At 37.9% G+C, this 23,320-nt stretch overlaps 1 pseudogene; it reads right to left on the reverse strand.

Moving 5' to 3' along the window:
- Window positions 1-16,413: 16,413 nt before the first annotated feature.
- On the reverse strand, window positions 16,414-16,548 carry LOC132232269 (U1 spliceosomal RNA; annotated as a pseudogene).
- Window positions 16,549-23,320: the final 6,772 nt, after the last annotated feature.

Genomic DNA, 23,320 nt, shown 5'->3' on the forward strand with positions numbered 1-23,320 from the left:
CTGGTCAGCAGTGGCATGTGGGAGGCAACCAATGGATGCTTTCCTCTCACATTGATGTTTCTCTCTCTCTCTTTACTCTATCTCTATCTCTCTCTCTCTCTCTCTCAAATCAATTTTAAAAAGTCTTGGATTATAAACAAGCAGATTTCCTCTGTGTTTATTTCTCCTATGTCCTTTCATTACCATTCTGCAAATTACCTTCCATCTTGTTTGTATCTTCAATTTCTTCCCTCTCCATTGATTTCTCCCACTCTGACCCCAAATGTATTTATTACTTTCTTAAAGAGCAACAATAACAAATATTTTCTTGATCTCTGATTTCAATCTCAAGTGCCTTTCCTATCTTTCTCATTCCCTTCTGCCTGAATTCTTGGAGAAGAATTTATATTGCAGCATCTAACTTTTCATCTTTCATTTACTCCTTTATCCAGGCTATGGTTTGCTCCTGCCCCTCTACTTCTCCCAACATCACTAACAATTTACTAATTGCCAAGTTCAGGTGCATCTTTAATATCTTCATCCCACTTGACTTCTCTCTAGTACATTCACAATGAGTGAGCTTTTACTCATCTTTGCTAGCCTCTCCCATTGCCCTGGCTTCATTCTTTATGGGCTCTTGCTGGGTTTCCCTTCATTCTGTCTTTCCCATAACCTCTAGTTTTTGTTTTTTGTTTCCTAAAACCCACATCAGTTCAATTCAAAATATAAAAAATGTAATTCATTTTTATTGAATTTTTGGTGTTGCATTGATTAATAAAAATTATATAAGTTTCAGGTGTATGATTCTACAATATATCATCTGTATATTGTATTGTTTGTGTACCACACCAAGTCAATTATCCTTCCATCACCATCACCATTTATCTCTCCCTTTACCCTTTCTATCTCCCACAACCTCTTTCTCTCTGGCAATTATCATACTGTTGTCTGCATCTGTGAGTCTTTATTTTTTTTTCTTTTTCTTTACTTAATCCCTTAAACCTTCTTACCCAGCCCCCTAACACCTTTCCCTCTGACAGCTATCAGTCCATTCTCTGTATCCATAAGTCTGTCCCCACTTTGTTAGTTTATTTTGTTCATTACATTCCACATATAAGTGAAATCATATGGTACTTTTTTCCTCTGACTGGTTTATTTCACTTAGCATAATACTCTTCAGTCTATCCATGCTGTTGCAAAGGGTAAGATTTCTTAATTTTTCATGCCTGAGTAGTAATTTTCCAATGTTTAAATATAACAGAACTTTTTTGTACACTAGTCTAGTAATGGGCACTTGGGCTGCTTCTAGATCTTGGCTATTGTAAATAAAGCTACTATGAACATAGGGGTGCATATATTTTCAAATTAGTGTTTTAATTTTTGTAGGGTATATTTCCAGAAGTGAAATCACTGGGTCATAAAGCAGTTCCATTTTCAATTTTTGAGGTGCTCCAAATTGCTTCTCACAGTGGTTGCAACATTCCTTGTGCAGTCCCAACAGTGTATGACAGTTTCTTTTTCTCTAGATCCTTGTCAACCCTTGTTGTTTGCTGATTTATTCATGATAGCCATTATGGCACTATGATGTGATACCTCATTGTGGTTTAAATTTTCATTTCTCTCATGATAAGTGACATTGAACATCCTTTAATAGTATGTCTATTGGCTATCCATATGTTCTTTTGGAGAAGTGTCTATTCAGATTGCCTATTTTTTAAAATATATTTTTTAATTGATTTCAGAGAAGAAGGGAGAGGGAGAGAGAGATAGAAATATCAATGATGAGAGAGAATTATCCATCAGCTGCCTCCTGTATGCCCCCTACTGGGGATTGAGCCCACAACCAAGCATGTGCCCTGACCGGGAATAGAACCATTACCTCTTGGTTCATAGGTCAATGCTCAACCACTGAGCCACACCAGCCAGGCCTTTACCCATTTCTTAATTGGATTATTTGATTTTTGATGTTCAGTGTTATAAGTTCCTTATAAATTTTGGATATTAACCCTGGTCAGATATATATGAGCAAATGTGTTCTCCATTGAGTCTGTTGTCTTTTCATTTTAGTGATGGTTTCTTTTGTTGTTCAAAAGCTTTTTAGTTTGATGTAGTTCCATTTTTTTTTTATTTTTTATGTTATTTCCCTTGCCAGAGAAGATATATCAGAAAAAAATATTGCTACAAAAAAATGTCGGTTTGATTACCAGTCAAGGCGCATGCCCAGGTTGCAGGTTTGATTCCCAGTGTCGGGGAGCAGGAGGCAGCCAATACATGATTCTCTCTCATCATTGATGTTTCCATCTCTCTCTCCCTCCCTCTTTCTCTCTGAAATTAACAAAAATATATTTTTAAAACAAGTCAGACATTGTATTGCCTATGATTTCTTCCAAGATTTTTATGGTTTCAAGTCTAGCATATGAGTCTTTAATTCATTTTGACTTTATTTTTGGTGTAAGAAGGTGGTCTAGCTTTTGATATATACATATCTGTCCAATTTGCCAAACACCATTTATTGAATAGACTATCATTACCCCATTGTATGTTCTTGCCTCTTGTACTAAATATTAATTGACCATAAAGGTGTGGGTTTATTTCTGGCTCTATATACTATTTCATTATTCTATAAGTTTGTTTTTACTCTAATACCTTGCTGTTTTGTTTAAAATGGGCCTATAGTATGATTAGATATCAGATAGCTTGATTCTCCAAATTTTGTTATTCATTCTCAAGATTGCTGTGGATATTCAGGGTTCAATATCAAATTTTGGAATATTTGTTCGAATTCTGTTAAATACGTCATTGGTATCTTAATGGCAATTATATTGAATCTATAAATTGTTTTCGGTAGTATGGACATTTTAATGATATAAATTCTTCCAGTCCATGGACATGATATATGCTCCCACTTATTTGTATCTTTTTCAATTTTTTTTTTGTTCAGATTATTACATTTGTTCCTCTTTTTCCCCCCCATAACTCCCCTCCTCCCAGTTCCGGCCCCACCCTCCGCCCTCACTCCCCACCCACTGTCCTCATCCATAGGTGCACGATTTTTGTCCAGTCTCTTCCCGCATCTCCCACACCCCTTCCCCCCCCCCAAGAATAGTCAGTCCATTCCCTTTCTATGTCCCTGATTCTATTATGATCACCAGATTATTTATTCACTTGATTCTTCGATTCACAGGTTGATAGATGCTTGTTTGTTGTTCATGATTTGTATCTTTACCTTTCTCTTCTTCTTCCTCTTCTTAAAGGATACCTTTCAGCATTTCATATAATACTGGTTTGGTGGTGATGAACTCCTTTAGCTTTTCCTTATCTGTGAAGCTTTTTATCTGACCTTCAGTTCTGAATGATAGCTTTGCTGGATAAAGTAATCTTGGTTGTAGGTTCTTGGTATTCATCACTTTGAATATTTCTTGCCATTCCCTTCTGGCCTGCAAAGTTTCTGTTGAGAAATCAGCTGACAGTCGTATGGGTACTCCCTTGTAGGTAACTGAGTTTCTTTCTCTTGCTGCTTTTAAGATTCTCTCTTTGTCTTTTGCTCTTGGCATTTTAATTATGATGTGTCTTGGTGTGGTCCTCTTTGGATTCCTTTTGTTTGGGGTTCTCTGCGCTTCCTGGACCTGTAAGTCTATTTCTTTCACCAGGTGGGGGAAGTTTTCTGTCATTATTTCTTCAAATAGGTTTTCAATATCTTGCTCTCTCTCATCTTCTGGCACCCCTATAATTCTGATGTTGGTACGCTTGAAGCTGTCCCAGAGGCTCCTTACACTATCTTCGTATTTTTGGATTCTTTTTTCATTTTGCTTTTCCAGTTGGGTGTTTTTTGCTTCTTCACATTTCAAATCTTTGCCTTGATTCTTGCGCTCCTCTGGTGTGCTGTTGGGAGTCTGCATAGTATTCGTTATTTCAGTCCGTGTATGCTTAATTTCTAGTTGGTTCTTTATCATAACATCAAGGGTCTCATTAGATTTCTTGGGGATCTCACTACATTTATCGGCGGCTTCTAGACAGTTCTTAAGAGACCTTAAAAGTGTGGCTCTGAACTCAATATCCTCCATTGACAGTTGTGTCCTGTTTCTTTGTCTCCACATTTTTTATGCTTTCTTGGTGCACCCCCTAGTGGTCCTTGTGTGCAGTCTTGTTGTAGTTAAGCCTTGATTGTTGTCAGCAATACCGGGGGTGATTTGACCTCCAGGCTAACTGGCTATGAGAGTCCCTCTTCTTCAATTTTTTAAAGTGTCTTATAATTTCCTGAGTAGAGGTCTTTTATATCCTTGGTTAAATTTATTCCTAGGTATTTTTTTTGGAAGCAATTATAAATGGGATTGATTTCTTGGTTTCCCTTTCTCATAGTTCATTATTGATGTGTAAAAATGCAACTTATTTCTGGATAGTTATTGTGTATCCTGCTATTTTACTGAGTTCCTTTATCAGTTCTAGTAGTTTTCTGGTGGAATTTTTAGAGTTCTCTATATACAGTATCCTGTCATCTGCAAATAATGACAGTTTTACTTCTTTTCCAATTTGGATTCCTTTTACTTTTTCTTGTCTGATTGCTGTGGGTAGGAATTCAGTGCTATGTTGAGTAAATGTGGTAAAAGCACACTTCCCTTGTTTTATTTTTGATCTTAAGGGAAGTGCTTAATTTTTGCTTACTGAGTATGATTTTGGCTGTGTGTTTGTTATACATGGCCTTTATTATATTGAGCTATGTTTTCTCTATTCTGAATTTGCTTCAAGGTTTTATGATAAATGGGTGCTGGTTTTTATCAAATGCTTTTCCTGAATCTATAGTTATGATCATATTATTTTCCTCTTTGTTTTGTTTTTGTGTTGTATCACATTTATTAATTTGCAGATAATGAACCAACTTGCATCCCCAGGATAAATTCCACTTAATCATGGTATATAACCTTTTGAATGTATTGCTGGATATGGTTTGCTATTATTTAATTGAGGATTTTAGCCTCTATGTCCATGAGGATTATTGGCCTATAATTTTCTTTTCTTCTTTTTTTTCTTTGTAGTGTCTTATCTGGTTTTGGAATTATGATCATACTAGCCTCATAAAATGAACTTGAAGGTCTTCCTTCCTCTTGAATTTTTAGGAATAGTTTGAGAATAAATCCGGTTAGTTCTTCTTTTAATGTTTGGTAAATTTTGCCTATATAGCTGTTCAGTACAGGACCTTTGTTTGCTGGGAGTTTTTTGTTGTGTTTTTTTTTTTTTAATTACTGCTTTGATTTCATTAGTTGTAATTGGTCTATTATGATTTTATATTCTTTCTGATTCAGTTATGGAAGATTGTATGTTTCTAGGAATTTATCCATTGAATCCAGATTTTTAAAATTTGTTTGCTTATAATTGTTCATAATATTTTCTTACAACCCTTTGTATTACTTTGGTGTCAGTTATTTACATCTCCACATTAATTATTAATTTTATTTATTTGAGATCTTTCTCTTCTTTAATTTAAATATTTTATTGTTTAAAGTATTACATAAGTCTCCTTTTCCCCCCATTGATCTCTCCCTAGCTGCCACCACCCCCCAGCACATGCTCTCACCCCCCCCCCCCACACACACACCCCATCTGTATTCATTGGTTATGCTCAAATGCATCCATACATGTTTTTTACTTGATCTCTTAACTCCTCAGCCCCTGCCTTCACTCATAAATTGGACAGTATGTACGATGCTTCTATATGACTCTCATTCTATTTTTCTTCATAAGTTTCGGTTGTTCATTATAGTCCACAAATGAGAGAGATCATGTGATATTTGACTTTCTCTGACTGGCTTATTTCGCTTAGCATAATGCTCTGTAGTTCTATCTATGCTGTTGCAAATGGTAAGAATTCCTTCTTTTTTAAAGCAGCATAGTATTTTATTATGTAGATGTACCACAGGTTTCTAAACCACTCACCTGCTGATGGTCACTAAGGCTGTTTCCAAATCTTAGCTATCTTGTAAATTGTGCTGCTATGAACATAGGGGTGCATATATCCTTTCTGATTGGTGTTTCTGTTTTCTTGGTATATAGTCCTAGATGTGGGATTACTGGGTCAAATGGCTGTTCCATTTTTAATTTTTTTGAGGAAATGACATACTATTTTCCACAGTGGCTGCACCAGATGACATTCCCACCAGCACTGAAGGAGGGTTCCTTTTTCTTCATATCCTCTCCAGCACTTGTCATTTGTTGATTTGTTGATGATAGCCATTCTGACAGGTGTGAGATGGTACCTCATTGTTGTTTGGATTTGCATCTATCAGATGATTAGTGACTTTTAGGTCCTTTGCCCATTTTTTTATATAGTTTTTATTTATTAAGATATTACACATGTGTGTCTATCCCAACGCCACCCCCTATCCCCCCGCTCATGCCCTCCCCCCCACCCTGCCCCGTTGTCCATGTCCATTGGTCAGGCCTATATGCTTGCGTATAAGTCCTTTAGTTGATCTTTCCCCCTTACCCCCACCCTCTCCTACCTTCCTTTCAAGTTCCGACAGTCCATCAATGCCTCTCCGTCTCTGGATCAGTCCTTGTTCATCAGTTTATGTTGTTCATAATATTCCACAAATGGGTGATATCATGTGGTATATATCTTTCTCTGACTGGCTTATTTAATTTAGCATAATACTCTCCACTTCCATCCATGCTGTGGCAAGTGGTAAGAGTTCCTTCTTTTTTACAGCAGCATAGTATTCCATTGTGTAGATGAACCAAAGTTTTCTAATCCATTCATCTGTTGATTGGCACTTAGGCTGTTTCCAAATCTTACCTATAGTAAATTGTGCTGCTATGAACATAGGGATGCATATATCCTTTCTGATTGGTGTTTCTGGTTTCTTGGGATATATTCCTAGAAGTGGGATCACTAGGTCAAATGGGAGTTCCATTTTTAACTTTTTGAGGAAATTCCATACTATCTTCCATAGTGGCTGCACCAGTCTGCATTCCCACCAGCAGTGCACGAATGTTCCTTTTTCTCCACATCCTCTCCAGCACTTGTCCTTTGTTAATTTGTTGATAATAGCCATTCTGACAGGTGTGAGATGGTACCTCATAGTTGTTTTGATTTGCATCTCTCAGATGATTAGTGACTTTGAGCATGTTTTCATATGTTTCTTGACTTTTTTTTTCATAGTTTTTTTTCTTTTTTTTTTATTGCTTAAAGTATTACAAAGGGTATTACATATGTATCCATTTTATCCCCCCGCCCTAGACAGTCCCCTATCCCCCAGTGTCTTATGTCCATTGGTTATGCTTATATGCATGCATACAAGTCCTTTAGTTGATCTCTTACCCACCTGCCTCCTGCCCCCCAACCCTCCCCGGCCTTCCCGCTGCAGTTTGACAATCTGTTTGAGGCAGCTCTGCCTCTGTATCTATTATTGTTCAAAAGTTTATAATGGTCTCTATTGTCCATGAATGAGTGAGATTATGTGGTATTTTTCCTTCATTAACTGGCTTATTTCACTTAGCATAATGCTCTCCAGTTCCATCCATGACGTTGCAAATGGTAAGAGTTCCTTCTTTTTTACAGCAGCATAGTATTCCATCGTGTAGATGTACCACAGTTTTCTAATCCATTCATCTACTGATGGGCACTTAGGCTGTTTCCAGATCTTAGCTATGGTGAATTGTGCATATATCCTTTCTGATTGGTGTTTCTGGTTTCTTGGGATATATTCCTAGAAGTGGGATCACTAGGTCAAATGGGAGTTCCATTTTTAACTTTTTGAGGAAATTCCATACTATCTTCCATAGTGGCTGCACCAGTCTGCATTCCCACCAGCAGTGCACAAGTGTTCCTTTTTCTCCACATCCTCTCCAGCACTTGTCGTTTGTTGATTTGTTGATGATAGCCAGTCTGACAGGTGTGAGGTGGTACCTCATTGCTGTTTTGATTTGCATCTCTCGGATGATTAGTGACTTTGAGCATGTTTTCATATGTCTCTTGGCTTTCTGGATGTCCTCTTTTGAAAGGTGTCTATTTAGGTCCTTTGCCCATTTTTTTTATTGTATTGTTTATCTTCCTTTTGTTAAGTTGTAAGAGTTCCCTGTAAATGTTGAAGATTAAACCTTTATCAGTGATATCATTGGCAAATATGTTCTCCCATGCAGTGGGTCTTCTTGTTGTTTTGTTGATGGTTTCCTTTGCTGTGCAAAAGCTTTTTATTTTGATGTAGTCCCATTTGTTTATTTTCTCTTTAGTTTACATTGCCCTAGGAGCAGTATCAGTGAAAAATTACTTCGGCATATGTCTGAGATTTTGTTGCCTTTGGATTCCTCTAGAATTTTTATGGTTTCCTGTCTTACATTTAAGTCCTTTATCCATTTTGAGTTTATTTTTGTGTATGGTGTAAGTTGGTGGTCTACTTTCATTTTTTTGCATGTATCTGTCCAAGTTCCCCAACACCATTTATTTAAGAGACAGTCTTGACTCCATTGTATGTTCTTGCCTCCTTTGTCAAATATTAATTGAGCATATTGATTTGGGTCGATTTCTGGATTCTCTATTCTATTCCATTGATCTATATGTCTGTTCTTCTGTCAGTACCAGGCAGTTTTGAGGACTGTGGCTCTGTAATACAGCTTGATATCTGGTATTGAGATCCCTCCTACTACGTTCTTCTTTCTTAGGATCGCTGCAGCTATTCAGGGTCTTTTTTTATTCCAGATGAATTTTTGTTGAGTTCATTCTAGGTCTGTAAAATATGCCGTTGGTTTTTTAATGGGTAGTGCGCTGAATTTATAGATTGCTTTGGGTAGTATGGACATCTTAATGATGTTGATTCTACCAATCCAAGAACATGGTATGTTCTTCCATCTGTTTATGTCTACTTCTACCTCTTTTTTCTATGTCCTGTAGTTTTCTGAGTACAGGTCTTTTACCTCCTTAGGTAAATTTATTCCTAGGTATCTTAATTTTTTTGGTGCAATGGTAAATGGGATTTATTTTTAATCTCTCATTCTGTAAGTTCATTGTTGGTGTATAAAAAGGCCATTGATTTCTTGGCATTAATTTTGTATCCTGCTACATTGCTGAATTCATTTATTAGATCTAATAATTTTTTGATGGAGTCTTCTGCAAATAGGGACAATTTTACTTCTTTAACAATTTGGATACCTTTTATTACTTCTTCTTGTATGATTGCATTGGCTAGCACTCCAGTACTATGTTGAATAGGAGTGGTGAAAGGGGACATCCCTCTCTTATTCCTGTTGCTAAGGGAAATGGTTTTAGTTTTTGCCCATTGAGTATGATGTTGGCTGTAGGTTTTTCATATAAGGCTCTTATTATGTTGAGGTATGACCCTTCTATTCCCACTTTGCTGAGCATTTTCATCAGTAAAAAGTGTTGGACTTTGTCAAATGCCTTTTCTGCATCAATTGATATGATTATGTGACTTTTGTCTCTCAATTTGTTTATATGATGTATCAAATTTATTGATTTGTGGATATTGTACAAGCCTTGCATCCCTGGAATAAATCCCACTTGGTCATGGTGTATGATCTTTCTAATGTAATGCTGGATCCGGTTTGCTAGAATTTTGTTGATTTTAGCATATGTTCATCAGGGAAATTGGCCTGTAATTGTCTTTCTTTGTGGTGTCTTTATTTGGTTTTGGGATTAGAGTAATGCTGGCTTCATAGAAAGAGCTTGGAAGTGTGCTTTCCTCTTGAATTTTTTGGAATAGTCTGAGAAGGATTTTTTTTAGTTCTTCTTTGAATGTTCGCTAAAACTCCCCTGTGAAACCATCTGGTCCAGGGCTTTTGTTTGCTGAAAGCATTTTGATTACTGTTTCAATTTCATCAATAGTTTTTGTCCTATTCATATTTATTGATTCTTCTTGGTTGAGTTTTGGAAGCTTTTATTTTTCTAGGAATGTGTCCATTTCATCAAGGTTGTCCATTTTGTTGGAATAGAGGTGTTCGTAGTATTTTTTTACAATCCTTTGTATATCAGTGGGGTCAGTTGTTACTTCACCTCTTTCATTTCTGATTTTGTTTATTTGGGTCCTCTCTCTTTGTTTCTTGGTGAGTCTGGCTATAGGTTCATCAATCTTGTTTATCCTTTCAAAGAACCAGTTCTTGGTTTCATTGATCTTTTGTATTTTTTTTTTTTTTTGGTGTCTATGTCATTTATTTGTGCTCTGATTTTTATTATCTCCTTCCTACGGCCTACTGTGGGCTTTTCTTGTTGTTCTCTTTCTAATTCTTTAAGTTGCAGGGTCAGGTAATTTATTACCATTTTTTCTTGTTTTTTTTTTTTTTTTTTTTTTTTTTTTTTTGTGGTAGGCTTGTAGAGCATTGAATTTCCCTCTCAGGACTGCTTTCATTGTGTCCCATAGATTTTGGATTGTTGTGTTTTCATTGTCATTTGTTTCCAGGATGCTTTTTATTTCTTCTTTGATCTCTTTGGTAACCCAATCATAGTTTAATAGCATGCTATTTAGCCTCCAAGTGTTTGTTTTTTTCCAATGTTTTTATTATAGTTGATTTCTAGTTTTTTTTTCTTTTTTTTATTGTTTAAAGTATTACAAAGAGTATTACATATGTATCCATTTTATCCCCCCACCCTAGACAGTCCCCTAGCTTCCCCTATCCCCCAGTGTCTTATGTCCATTGGTTATGCTTATATGCATGCATACAAGTCCTTTAGTTGATCTCTTACCCCCCTACCTCCTGCCTCCCAACCCTCCCCGGCCTTCCCGCTGCAGTTTGACAATCTGTTTGAGGCAGCTCTGCCTCTGTATCTATTATTGTTCAAAAGATTATAATGGTCTCTATTGTCCATGAATGAGTGAGATCATGTGGTACTTTTCCTTTACTGACTGGCTTATTTCACTTAGCATAATGCTCTCCAGTTCCATCCATGCTGTTGCAAATGGTACGAGTTCCTTCCTTTTTAGAGCAGCATAGTATTCCATCGTGTAGATGTACCACAGTTTTCTAATCCATTCGTCTACTGATGGGCATTTAGGCTGTTTCCAGATCTTAGCTATGGTGAATTGTGCTGCTATGAACATAGGGGTGCATATATCCTTTCTGATTGGTGTTTCTGGTTTCTTGGGATATATTCCTAGAAGTGGGATCACAGGGTCAAATGGGAGTTCCATTTTCAGTTTTTTAAGGAAACTCCATGCTGTCTTCCATAGCGGCTGCACCAGTCTGCATTCCCACCAGCAGTACACAAGTGTTCCTTTTTCTCCACATCCTCTCCAGCACTTGTCATTTGTTGATTTGTTGATGATAGCCAGTCTGACAGGTGTGAGGTGGTACCTAATTGCTGTTTTGATTTGCATCTCTCGGATGATTAGTGACTTTGAGCATGTTTTCATATGTCTCTTGGCTTTCTGGATGTCCTCTTTTGAAAGGTGTCTATTTAGGTCCTTTGCCCATTTTTTGATTGGATTGTTTATCTTTCTTTTGTTAAGTTGTATGAGTTCCCTATAAATTTTGGAGATTAGGCCCTTATCAGATATGACATTGGCAAATATGTTTTCCCACACAGTGGGTTTTCTCGTTGTTTTGTTGATGGTTTCTTTTGCTGTGCAGAAGCTTTTTATTTTGATGTAGTCCCATTTGTTGATTTTTTCTTTAGTTTCAAGTGCCCTAGGAGCTGTATCAGTGAAGAAATTGCTTCGGCATATGTCTGAGATTTTGTTGCCTTTGGATTCTTCTAGAATTTTTATGGTTTCCTGTCGTACATTTAAGTCCTTTATCCATTTTGAGTTTATTTTTGTGTATGGTGTAAGTTGGTGGTCTAGTTTCATTTTCTTGCATATATCTGTCCAGTTTTCCCAACACCATTTATTGAAGAGACTATCTTGGCTCCATTGTATGTTCTTGCCTTCTTTGTCAAATATTAATTGAGCATATTGGTTCGGGCCGATTTCTGGGCTCTCTATTCTATTCCATTGATCTATATGCCTATTCTTGTGCCAATACCAGGCAGTTTTGAGAACAGTGGCTTTGTAATACAACTTGATATCTGGTATTGAGATCCCACCTACTTTGTTCTTTTTCAGGATTGCTGCAGCTATTCGGGGTCTTTTTTTATTCCAGATGAATTTTTGGAAAGTTCGTTCTACATCTCTGAAGTATGCCGTTGGTATTTTAATGGGAAGTGCGTTGAATTTATAGATTGCTTTGGGTAGTATGGACATTTTAATGATGTTGATTCTACCAATCCATGAGCACGGTATGTTCTTCCATCTGTTTATGTCTTCCTCTATATCTTTTTTCAACATCCTGTAGTTTTCTGGGTAGAGGTCTTTTACCTCTTTAGTTAAGTTTATTCCTAGGTAGCTTAATTTTTTTGGTGCAATGGTAAACGGGATTATTTTTTATAATCTCTCTTTCTGAAAGTTCACTATTGGTGTATAGAAATGCCTCAGATTTCTTGGCATTAATTTTGTATCCTGCTACATTGCCAAATTCATGTATTAAGTCTAGTAGTTTTTTGATGGAGTCTCTAGGGTTTTGTATGTATAATATCATGTCGTCTGCAAATAAGGACAGTTTTACTTCCTCTTTTCCAATTTGGATGCCTTTTATTTCTTCTTCTTGCCGATTTGCAATGGCTAACACTTCCAATACTATGTTGAACAGGAGTGGTGAGAGGGGGCATCCCTGTCTTGTTCCTGTTCTTAGGGGAAATGGTGTTAGTTTTGTCCATTGAGTATGATGTTGGCTGTGGGCCTGTCATATATGGCTTTTATTATGTTGAGGTATGATCCTTCTACTCCCACCTTGCTGAGAGTTTTTATCAAAAATGGGTGTTGAATATTGTCAAAGGCTTTTTCTGCATCAATTGATATGACCACGTGGTTTTTTTCTTTCAATTTGTTTATGTGATGTATCAGGTTTATTGATTTGCGGATATTGTACCATCCTTGCATCCCTGGGATAAATCCTACTTGGTCATGGTGTATGATTTTTCTGATGTACTGCTGGATCCGATTTGCTAAGATTTTGTTGAGGATTTTGGCATCTATGTTCATGAGGGATATTGGCCTGTAATTCTCTTTCATTGTGTTGTCTTTACCTGGTTTTGGTATTAGGGTGATGCTGGCTTCATAGAATGAGCTTGGAAGTGTTCCTTCCTCTTGAATTTTTTGTAGTAGTCTGAGGAGGATAGGTTTTAGTTCTTCCTTGAATGTTTGGTAAAACTCCCCTGTGAAGTCGTCTGGTCCTGGGCTTTTGTTTGATGGAAGCTTTTTGATGACTGCCTCAATTTCCTCCATAGTTATTGGCCTGTTGAGATTTTTAGATTCTTCCTGGTTGAGTTTTGGAATGCTGTATTTTTCTAGGAATTTGTCCATTTCCTCCAGGTTGTCTAGTTTGTTGGAGTAGAGCTGTCCATAGTATTTTTTAAAAATCATTTGTATTTCTGTGGGGTCTGTTGTTATTTCGCCTCTATCGTTTCTGATTTTGTTTATTTGGGTCCTCTCTCTCTGCTTCTTGGTGAGTCTGGCTAGAGGTTTGTCAATCTTGTTTATCCTTTCAAAGAACCAGCTCTTGGTTTCATTGATTTTATGTATTTTTTTTTTGGTCTCTATGTCATTTATTTCTGCTCTAATCTTTATTATCTCCTTCCTTCTGCTCACTCTGGGGTTTTCTTGTTGCTCTCTTTCTAATTCTTTGAGTTGTTGAGTTAGATGCTTTACTACCATTTTTTCTTGTTTTTTGAGATAGGCCTGTAGGGCTATAAACTTCCCTCTCAGGACTGCTTTCATTGTGTCCCATAGGTTTTGGATTGTTGTGTTTTCATTGTCATTAGTTTCCCGGATGTTTTGAATTTCTTCTTTGACCTCATTGGTAACCCAATCAATATTTAATAGCATGCTATGCAGCTTCCAGGTGTTTGAGTATTTTGGGTTGTTTTTATTGTAGTTTATTTCTAATATTATGCCATCGTGGTCCACGAAGACGCTTTTTATGATTTCAATCTTCTTGAATTTGGGGATACTTTGCTTGTGACCCAATATATGGTCTATTTTTGAATATGTCTTATGAGCATTTGAGTAGAATGTATATTCCCTGGCTTTGGGGTGAAGTGTTCTGAAGATGTCTATTAAGTCCATCTGATCTAGGGAGTCATTTAGGATTGCTGTATCTTTGCTGATTGTTTGTTTAGAGGGCTTATCCAGTGCTGTCAGTGGTGTATTAAAGTCTCCTACTATGATTGCATTGTTGTCGATCTCTCCTTTGATATCTTCCAGGAGTTTTTTTATGAATTTGGGTGCTCCTGCATTGGGTGCATATATGTTTACCAGGGTTATATCTTCTTGTTGTATTGATCCCTTTAGTGTTATGAAGTGGCCTTCCTTATCTCTTGTTATGGCCTTCACTTTGAGGTCTATTTTGTCCGATATAAGTATTGCTACCCCAGCTTTCTTTTCCTTTCCATTTGCCTGAAAGATATTTTTCCATCCTTTCACTTTCAGTCTGTGTGAGTCCCTTCTAATGAGGTGGGTTTGTTGTAGACAGCAGATGTATGGGTCATGTTTTTTTATCCATTCAGCCACTCGATGTCTTTTGTTTGGAGCATTTAGTCCGTTTACGTTTAAAGTTATTATTGAAAGGTACTTGTTTGTAGCCATTTCTTTTTTTGTGTGGCTGTTTTCTTTCTGAGCTTTTTATTTCTTCTTTTTATACCAGTCCCTTTAGCATTCCTTGCATTGCTGGCTTGGTGGTGACAAACTCCCTTAGCCTTTTTTTGTTGTGAAGCTTCTTATTTCCCCTTCAAGTTTTAATGATAGCCTTGCTGGATAGAGTATTCTTGGATTCAGTCCTTTGCTTTGCATCACTTTGTAAATTTCAGTCCATTCTTTTCTGGCCTGATGTGTTTCTGTTGAGAAATCATTTGACAATCTAATGGGAGATCCCTTGTATGTAACTTTCCGTCTCTCTCTTGCAGCCTGTAAGATTCTCTCTTTGTCCTGAACATTTGCCATGGTGATTATGATGTGTCTTGGTGTGGGTCTTTTCGGGTTCACCTTGTTTGGGACTCTCTGGGCTTGTGTGACTTTTTTCTTCCCCACCTCAGGAAAGTTTTCTGATATTATTTCTTCGAGTAGGTTTTCTAATCCTTGTTCATCCTTCTGTTGTTCTGGAACTCCTATTATTCGTATGTTGTTTCGTTTCATGTTGTCCCAAAGCTCCCTTAGGCTCTCCTCCTGTCTTTTAATTTTTTTCTCCAATTGCAGTACATTTTGGGTGTGTTTTGCTTCCTTGTCTTCTAATTCACTAATTCGGTCCTCCGCTTCTCCTAGTCTACTGTTGATACTTTGAATGGAGTTTTTCATTGCAGCTATATCACTCTTCATTTCTTCTTGGGTCTTACTTAAGTTGTTGATTTTTTCATCTGTTTCTTCTAGCTTCTTCCATATGTTATCGATTTTTTCATCTGTTTCTTCTTGCTTCTTGCTGATGTTGTCGATTTTTTCCTCCATCCGGTTTATGCACTCTAGGACCCTTATTCTGAATTCTTTATCTGTCATGTTGCATGCCTCTGTATTACTTAGCTGCTTTTCTGGAGATTTCTCCTTCTCTTTCCTTTGGGGGTTTCTTTGTCTACCCATGTTTGATCTCACTGACATATTTAGACGTTGAGTCGTTCAGTGGTTGCTCCCTTGGTGGCAGTGACTCCTTGGTCTGTGGTTGCTCTTCGGGCGGTTGCGGTAGCAGCTGCTCTTCAGTTGGCAGCAGCTCCTCTGGTGGGTGCTATTCACAGCTGTGGTGGCTCTTCTTGATTTCTAGTTTTATGCCACTGTAATCTTAGAAGATGCTTGTTATGATTTCTATCCTCTTGAATTTGAAGAGACTTTGCCTATGTCCTAATATATGGTCTATCTTTGAAAATGTCCCATATGCACTGGAGAAGAATGTATATTCTGAAGCTTTGGGGTGAAATATTCTGAAGATGTCAATTAAGTCCATCTTATCTAGTGAGTCATTTAGGATTGCTGTTTCCATACTGATTTCTTGTTTATAGGATTTATCTAGTGATGTCAGTGGGGTATTAAAGTCCCCTACTTTGACTGTATTGCTATCAATCTCTCCCTTGATATCTTCAAGAAGTTGTTTTATGTATTTGGGTGCTCCTATATTGGGTGCATATATATTTATCAGAGTTATATCTTCTTGTTGGATTGCTCCCTTTAGTAATATGTAGTGGCCTTCCTTATCTTTTGTTATCGCCTTTACTTTGAGGTCTATTTTGTCAGATTAAGTATTGCAACCCCAGCTTTTTCTCTTTTCCATTTGCCTGAAAATTTTTTTTCCATCCCTTCACTATCAGTCTATGAGAATCCTTTGTTCCCAGGTGGGTCTCTTGTAGACAGCAGATATATGGGTCATGTTTTCCTTTTCCTTTCTTTCTTTATTTCTTTATTATGTTTTAATATATATATTTTTTAAAGTATGCAGTCGAGTTTCCCACATTTGGGGAAATTGCAGGGGTCAGCACATCCGGAGTGCAATGGATAAGCTTCGCCCTGGGAAATCCACCTTCGTGATCATGGTATCTCCCTGCCAGGTATGTATGAGGTTGTGTTTTCTTATCCATTCAGCTGCCCTATGTCTTTTGATTGGGGCATTTAATCCATTTACATTTAATATTATTTTTGATAAGTGCTTGTTTGTTGTCATTTTTAGTCTTAATATTTGTGTTTCATCTTGCCTTTCTGTTTCTTCTTTTTATAGCAGTCCCTTTAGCATTTCTTGCATTGCTGGCTTGGTGGTAATAAACCCTCTTAGTCCTTTATTGTCTGTGAAGTTCCTGATTCCACCTTCAATGTTGAATGATAGCCTTGCTGGGTGTAGTATTCTGGGATTCAGTCCCTTGGTTTGCATCACTTTGTATATTTCATTCCATTCCCTTCTAGCCTGGTGTGTTTCTGTTGAGAAATCCATTGATATTCTAATTGGAGATCCAATTTAAGTAATTTCTGTCTCTCTCTGGCAGCTTTTAAGATTCGTCCTTTGTCGTTGATGTTTGCCAATTTAAATATGATGTGTCTTGGAATTGGTATTTTTGGGTTCATCTTGTTTGGGACTCTCTGTGCTTCTTGGATTTGCATGGTTCTTTTCTTGCCAATATGGGGGAAGTTTTGTGTCATTATTTCTCCGAACAGATTTTGTATTCCTTGCTTCTCTTCCTCTCCTTCTGGTACCCCTATTATGCGGATGTTGTTTCATTTTCTGTTGTCCCTAAGCTCCCTTAGGCTCTACCCTTGCTTTTTAATTTTTCTTTCCAGTTGCTGCTGTGTTTGTGTGTTTTTTCCTACCTTATCTTCTAGCTAGCTGATGCGGTCCTCACCCTTTTCTAGTCTACTGTTCAAGCTTTCCATTGTGTTCTTTATTGCAGCTATGTCATTCTTCATTTCCTCTTGGTTCTTTTTCATATTGGTGACATTCTCATTCAGCTCCTTATAATTCTCATTGAGTTGTGTGTATTTGTCATTGAGTTGCGTGTATTTATCATCCAGCTGTTTGAGCATTCTTATAACCATTAGTCTGAATTCTGTCTCTGAGAACTTACTAGCCTCGGTTTCATTTAACTCCCTCTCTGGTGATTCCTATTTTTCTTTCCTTTGAGGGTTGTTTTTTGTCTTTCCTTGTTTTGCTCTGTTTTAATTGTTTCTGTGTCCTAGAACTGACTGTTTTGCTACCCGGTTCTTTTGAGGAGGGTGCTGCTTGTGTGATTTCTTGGATCTCCTGAGTTTGGTAATCTAGCGTAGCTCCCTACTTGAGCTGTTTGGGTTTTCTTGATGTAGGCCTGCGAGCTGGTAAGGTGCAACCCCGGTGTCCAGATGTCAGCAGCTTGCAGTGGCTCCCCAGATCTGCCTGTAGGATGGTGGTCTCCAGATGTCTGTCTGCTGGAAACCATGGCTCTGGCAGTGCACGCAGGGCTCTGACGTACCCTAAAGGGCCCTGGCGTTGAAATTGTGCAAAAGTGTCTATTGGCAGTTATTCAGGAGAGTGCATTCAGAATTTCTCCTGTGGGTAGTGTGCCACTCTCTGTACAATATCGCACCTAGTGGCAGGCTCCCAGCGGCTCCCAGGAACTGCCTGTGGGGTGGTGGTCTCCAGATGCCTGTCTGCTGGAAACTGTGGCTCTGGCGGTGCACGCAAAGCTCTGACGCACCTTAAGGGGGCCTGGCATTGAAATTGTGCGACAGTGTCTATTGGCAGTTATTCAGGAAGAGTGAATTCAGAATATTTACTGTGGGGCCGTGCACCTCTGTCTGCACAATATCGCACTCAGCGGGAGCCTGCATTGGCCTCTAGGGGCTGCCTGTGGGGTGGTGGGCTCCAGAGGTTTGCATGCTGGAAACGGACGAATGTGGTGCCCGGAGATCTGCTGCTGTAGAGGGGGAGGCCGCACTCACCCCTGCGGATGCGATGCTTCCCCGGACTTGGAAATCCCAGGGTCTTGGAGTCTGTGGGTGGGGCAGCAGGACATTGGCTGGAGTGGCTGCTGGGTCAGCGTCCAAGGCCTGTCTGGGTGGTGGTGTCAATGATCTCCCAGATGGCCGCTCTCCCCTTCAAGATGTTGTGGGCTCCGTGCCCGAGTCCTGCAGTCCTGGGAGTGCCCGCAGTGGCAGCAGTCTCTCCCTGTCCAGGAGAGTCTCCCCTGTCTGCTGGCCCCTGGCACTCCTGTCGGATCTAACTGTCCCTCACTCATTCACACACACACACCACATGCATACACACATTCTCCCTTCACCCTCTCACTCACTCACATCCTCTCCCTCACCTTCGTCCTGCCAGCCGCCATCTTTTTTTCTGCCCATTTTTTGATTGGATTATTTGTCTTTCTTTTGTTAAATTGTATGTGTTCCCTATAAATTCTGGAGATTAAAACCTTATTGGAGATAACATTGGCAAATATGTTCTCTCATGCAGTGCGCTTTCTTGTTGTTTTGTTGATGGTTTCTTTTGCTGTGCAGAAACTTTCTATTTTGATGTAGTCCCATTTGTTTATTTTCTCCTTAGTTTTCATTGCCCTAGGAGCAGTATCAGTAAAGATATTGTGCCGGGAGCCGGTCCCTCCTTGCTGTTTCAAAGGACCTGGCATATATGGCATACTGTTCTTAATATGTTTGCTCACCTTCTTGGCACTATGTGTTTTAACCAAGGTCTCCTCTCTGAGAAAGGTTGTTTCCCCAGGTAGGGATTTTCCCCTGAAGTTAGGGAGGGAATAAAACCCCTCAACTAAGTGCCAGGCGGGTAGCTAATCACTTTAACTATGAACAATCATGCTTAAGCTACATAATCTTTACTCCCTGGAATGGAGATAAGAAACGCCCTAACCTTTGTAATAGAGATTGATAGGATTGAATCAACTGGTATAAATACAGTTGTAACAAGACAGAAAGAGACAGAATTTAAAACACAGAACTGAGACAGATCTCAGAACACAGAACCTACACACAGAACTTAGGACACAGAATTCAGAAGACAGAACCTACACGGAGCCTGGAGACAGAAGAACTTCGCTGGAGAGAACATGGCAATAGATCCTGGACTGAACCTGACTATAGAACATGGCAAGAGAACCTGACTAGAACCTGGTGACTGAACCTGGCTGGAGAACCTGGACAGAACCTGGCTGGAGATCCTAAGCAGAACCTCTCTGGAGATCCAGACCAGAATTTGGCTGTTGGCTGGAGATCCTGGCTGGAGATCCTGGCTAGGCTGCTGATCAACTGAACACTGTCTCCGTGTCCTTCCTTCTTCACCGACTCCGTCTACACCTTTGGGGACCCCTGGACCTGCTGGGGTTGGACCCCAGCAATATTGCTACGACAAATGTCTGCTATTTTGCTGCCTATAGCTTCTTCTAGGATTTTTATAATTTCCCATCCTACATTTAAGTCCTTTATCCATTTTGAGTTTATTTTTGTGTATGATGTAAGTTGCTGGTTGAGTTTCTTCTTCTTTTTTTTTCTGTATGTATCTGTCCAATTTCCCCTAACACCATTTATTGAAGAGACTATCTTGATTCCATTGTATGCTCTTGCCTCCTATGTCAAATATTAATTGAGTATAATGGCTTGGGTTGATTTCTGGGCTCTCTGTCCTATTCCAGATGTCTGTTCTTGTGCCAGTACCAGGCAGTTTTGAGAACAGTGGATTTGTAGTATAGCATGATATCTGGTATTATGATTCCTCCAACTTTGTTCTTCTTTCTCAAGATTACTACAGCTATTCAGGATCTTTTTTTATTCCAGATTAATTTTTGGAGAGTTTGTTATAGGTCTTTGAAGTATGCTTTTGGTATTTTAATGGGGATTGCATTGAATCTATAAATTGCTTTGGGTAGTATGGACATTTTAATGATGTTGAGTCTACCAATCCATGAAAATGGTATATTCTTCCATTTGTCTTCCTCTATCTCTTTTTTTAGCATCCTGTAATTTTCTGAGTACAGGTCCTTTATTTCCTTGGCTAAATTTATTCCTAAGTACCTAAATTTTTTTTTTGTTGTAATAGAAAATGAGATTTTTTTTTCCTCTTTCTGTGAGTTCATTATTGGTGTATATAAAAACCATAGATTTCTGGGTCTTAATTTTGTATCCTGCTACATTGCTGAATTCATTTATTAGTTCTAGTAGTTTTTTGATGGAATTTTTAGGATTTTCTATGTAGAATATCATGTCATCTGAAAATAATCACAATTTTACTTATTCTTTTCCAATTTGGATGCCTTTTATTTCTTCTTCTTGTCTGATTGCTATGGCTAGCATTTCCAGTACTATGTCAAACAGGAGTGGTGAGAATGGGCATCCCTGTCTTGTTCCTGTTGTTAGGGGAAATGCTTTTAGTTTTTGCCCATTGACTATGATGCTGGCTATAGGTTTTTGATAGAAGACTTTTATTATGTTGAGGTATGATCCCTCTATTCCCACTTTGCTGAGAGTTTTTATCAGGACAGTGTGTTGGATTCTGTCAAATACTTTTCTGCATCAATTGACATGATCATATGATTGTTGTCTCTCAATTTGTTCAGGTGGTGTATCACATTTATTCATTTGTGGATATTTTACCAGCCTTGCATCCCTGGATTAAATCCCACTTGGCCATGGTTTATGATCTTTCTAATTTAATGCTGGATGCAATTTGCTAGAATTTTGTTGAGGATTTTATCATCTATGTTCATGATGGATATTGGCCTGTAATTGTCTTTCCTTGTATTGTCTTTATCTGGTTTTCAGATTAGGGTAATTCTGGATTCATAGAAAGAGGTTGGAAGTGTGCCTTCCTCTTAAATTTTTTAGAATAGTCTGAGAATAATAGGTTTTAGTTCTTCTTTGAATATTTCGTAAAATGCCCTTTCTGGCCCTGGGATTTTGTTTGCTGGCAGTTTTTTGATGACTCCATCAATTTCCTCCTTAGTTATCAGCCTGTTGAGATTTTTTTGATTCTTCTTGATTGAGTTTTGGAATGTCATATTTTTCTAGGAATATGTCTATTTCCTCTAGGTTGTTACATTTGTTGGACTAGAGTTGTTCATAGTAGTTTTTACAATCTTTAGTATTTCTGTGGGGTCTGTTGTTATTTTGTATCTTTTATTTCTGATTTTGTTTATTTGGGTCCTCTTTCCTTTTTTTAAATATAGTTTTATCCATTAGAGAGGAAGAGAGAGAGGAGAGAGAGATAAAAACATTAATGATGAGAGAGAATCATTGACTAGTTGCCTCCTGCATACCGCCTACTGAGGATTGAGTCCGTAACCCCAGCATGTGCCCTTTGAATAAAACCCAGGACCATTCATTCTGCAGGATGATGCTCTTTCCACTGAGCTAAACCAGCTAAGGCACTCTCTCTTTACTTCTTGGTGAGCCTGGCTAGAGGTTCATAAATATTGTGTATCCTTTCAAAGAACCAGTTCTTGGTTTCATTGCTTTTTTGTATTGTTTCTTTTTTTGTCTGTATTTCATTTATTTATGCTCTGATCTTTATTATTTCTCTCCTTCTGCTCACTCTGGGATTTTCTCGTTTCTCTCTTTCTAATCGTTTAAGTTGTAGAGTTAGATAATTTATTACCAGTTTTTCTTGTTTTTTTGAGGTAGACCTGTAATTCTATTCCCTCTCAGGACTGCTTTCACTGTGTCTCATAGCTTTTGGATTGTGTTTTCATTGCCATTCATTTTCTGGACATCTTAATTTCTTCTTTGATCTCTTTGGTAACCCAATCATTGTTTAATAGCATGCTATTCAGCCTCCAAGTGTTTGAATTTTTTGATAGTTTTATTGTAATTGCTTTCTAATTTTATGCCATTTTGGTCTGAGAAGATGCTTGATATGATTTCAACCTTTTTGAATTTGGAGAGACTTTGCCTGTGACCCAATATGTGGTCTATCTTTGAAAATGTCCCATGTGCACTTGAGAAGAATTTATATTCTGTAGCTTTGGGTTAAAATGTTCTGAAGATGTCAATTAAGTCCATCTGAACTAATGAGTCATTTAGGATTGCTGTTTGTTTGCTGATTTTTTGTCTAGAGGATTTATCCAGTGATGTCAGTGGGGTATTAAAGTCCCCTTCTGTGATTGTATTGTTGTCTTTCTCTCCCTTGATATCTTCCAGAAAGTGTTTTTTTGTTTTTAAATCTATTTGGGCACTCCTGCATTGGGTACATATATATTTACCAGAGTTATATCCTCTTGTATAGATTCCTTTAGTATTATGAAGTGGCCTTCCTTATCTCTTGTTATGGCCTTCACTTTCAGGTCTATTTTTGTCAAATATAAGTATTGCTAGCACAGCAGGGTTTTTTGTTGTTGTTGTTATTTGTTTGTTTTTCATTTCCATTTGCCAAAAAGTTATTTTTCAATCCCTTCACTTTCAGTCTGTGTGAGTCTCTTGTTCTGAGGTGGGTCTCTTTTAGATAGCATATATATGGGTCATTTTTTTTTTTTTTATCCATTCAGCCACTCAATGCCTTTTGTTTGGAGCATTTAGGCAATTTACCTTTAAAGTTATTATTGACAGGTACTTGTTTGTAGCCATTTTTATTTTTTGTGCTTTTGTTCCTTCTTCTCTCTCCCTTTTTTATTTATTTATTTATTTTTTTTACAATCGTCCCTTTAGCATTTCTTGCATTGTTGGCTTGGTAGTAATAAACTCCTTTAGCTTTTATTTTATTATTATTATTATTTATTTTATTTTTTTTGCCTGTGAAGCTACTGATTTCTCCTTAAATTTTGAATGATAGTCTTGCTGGATAGAATATTCTTAGATTCAGCCCCTTTCTTTGCATCGCTTTATATACTTCCTTCCATTCCTTTCTGGCCTGATGTGTTTCTGTT

This window comes from Myotis daubentonii, chromosome 3 (assembly GCF_963259705.1).
Source record: "Myotis daubentonii chromosome 3, mMyoDau2.1, whole genome shotgun sequence".
Taxonomy (NCBI): domain Eukaryota; kingdom Metazoa; phylum Chordata; class Mammalia; order Chiroptera; family Vespertilionidae; genus Myotis; species Myotis daubentonii.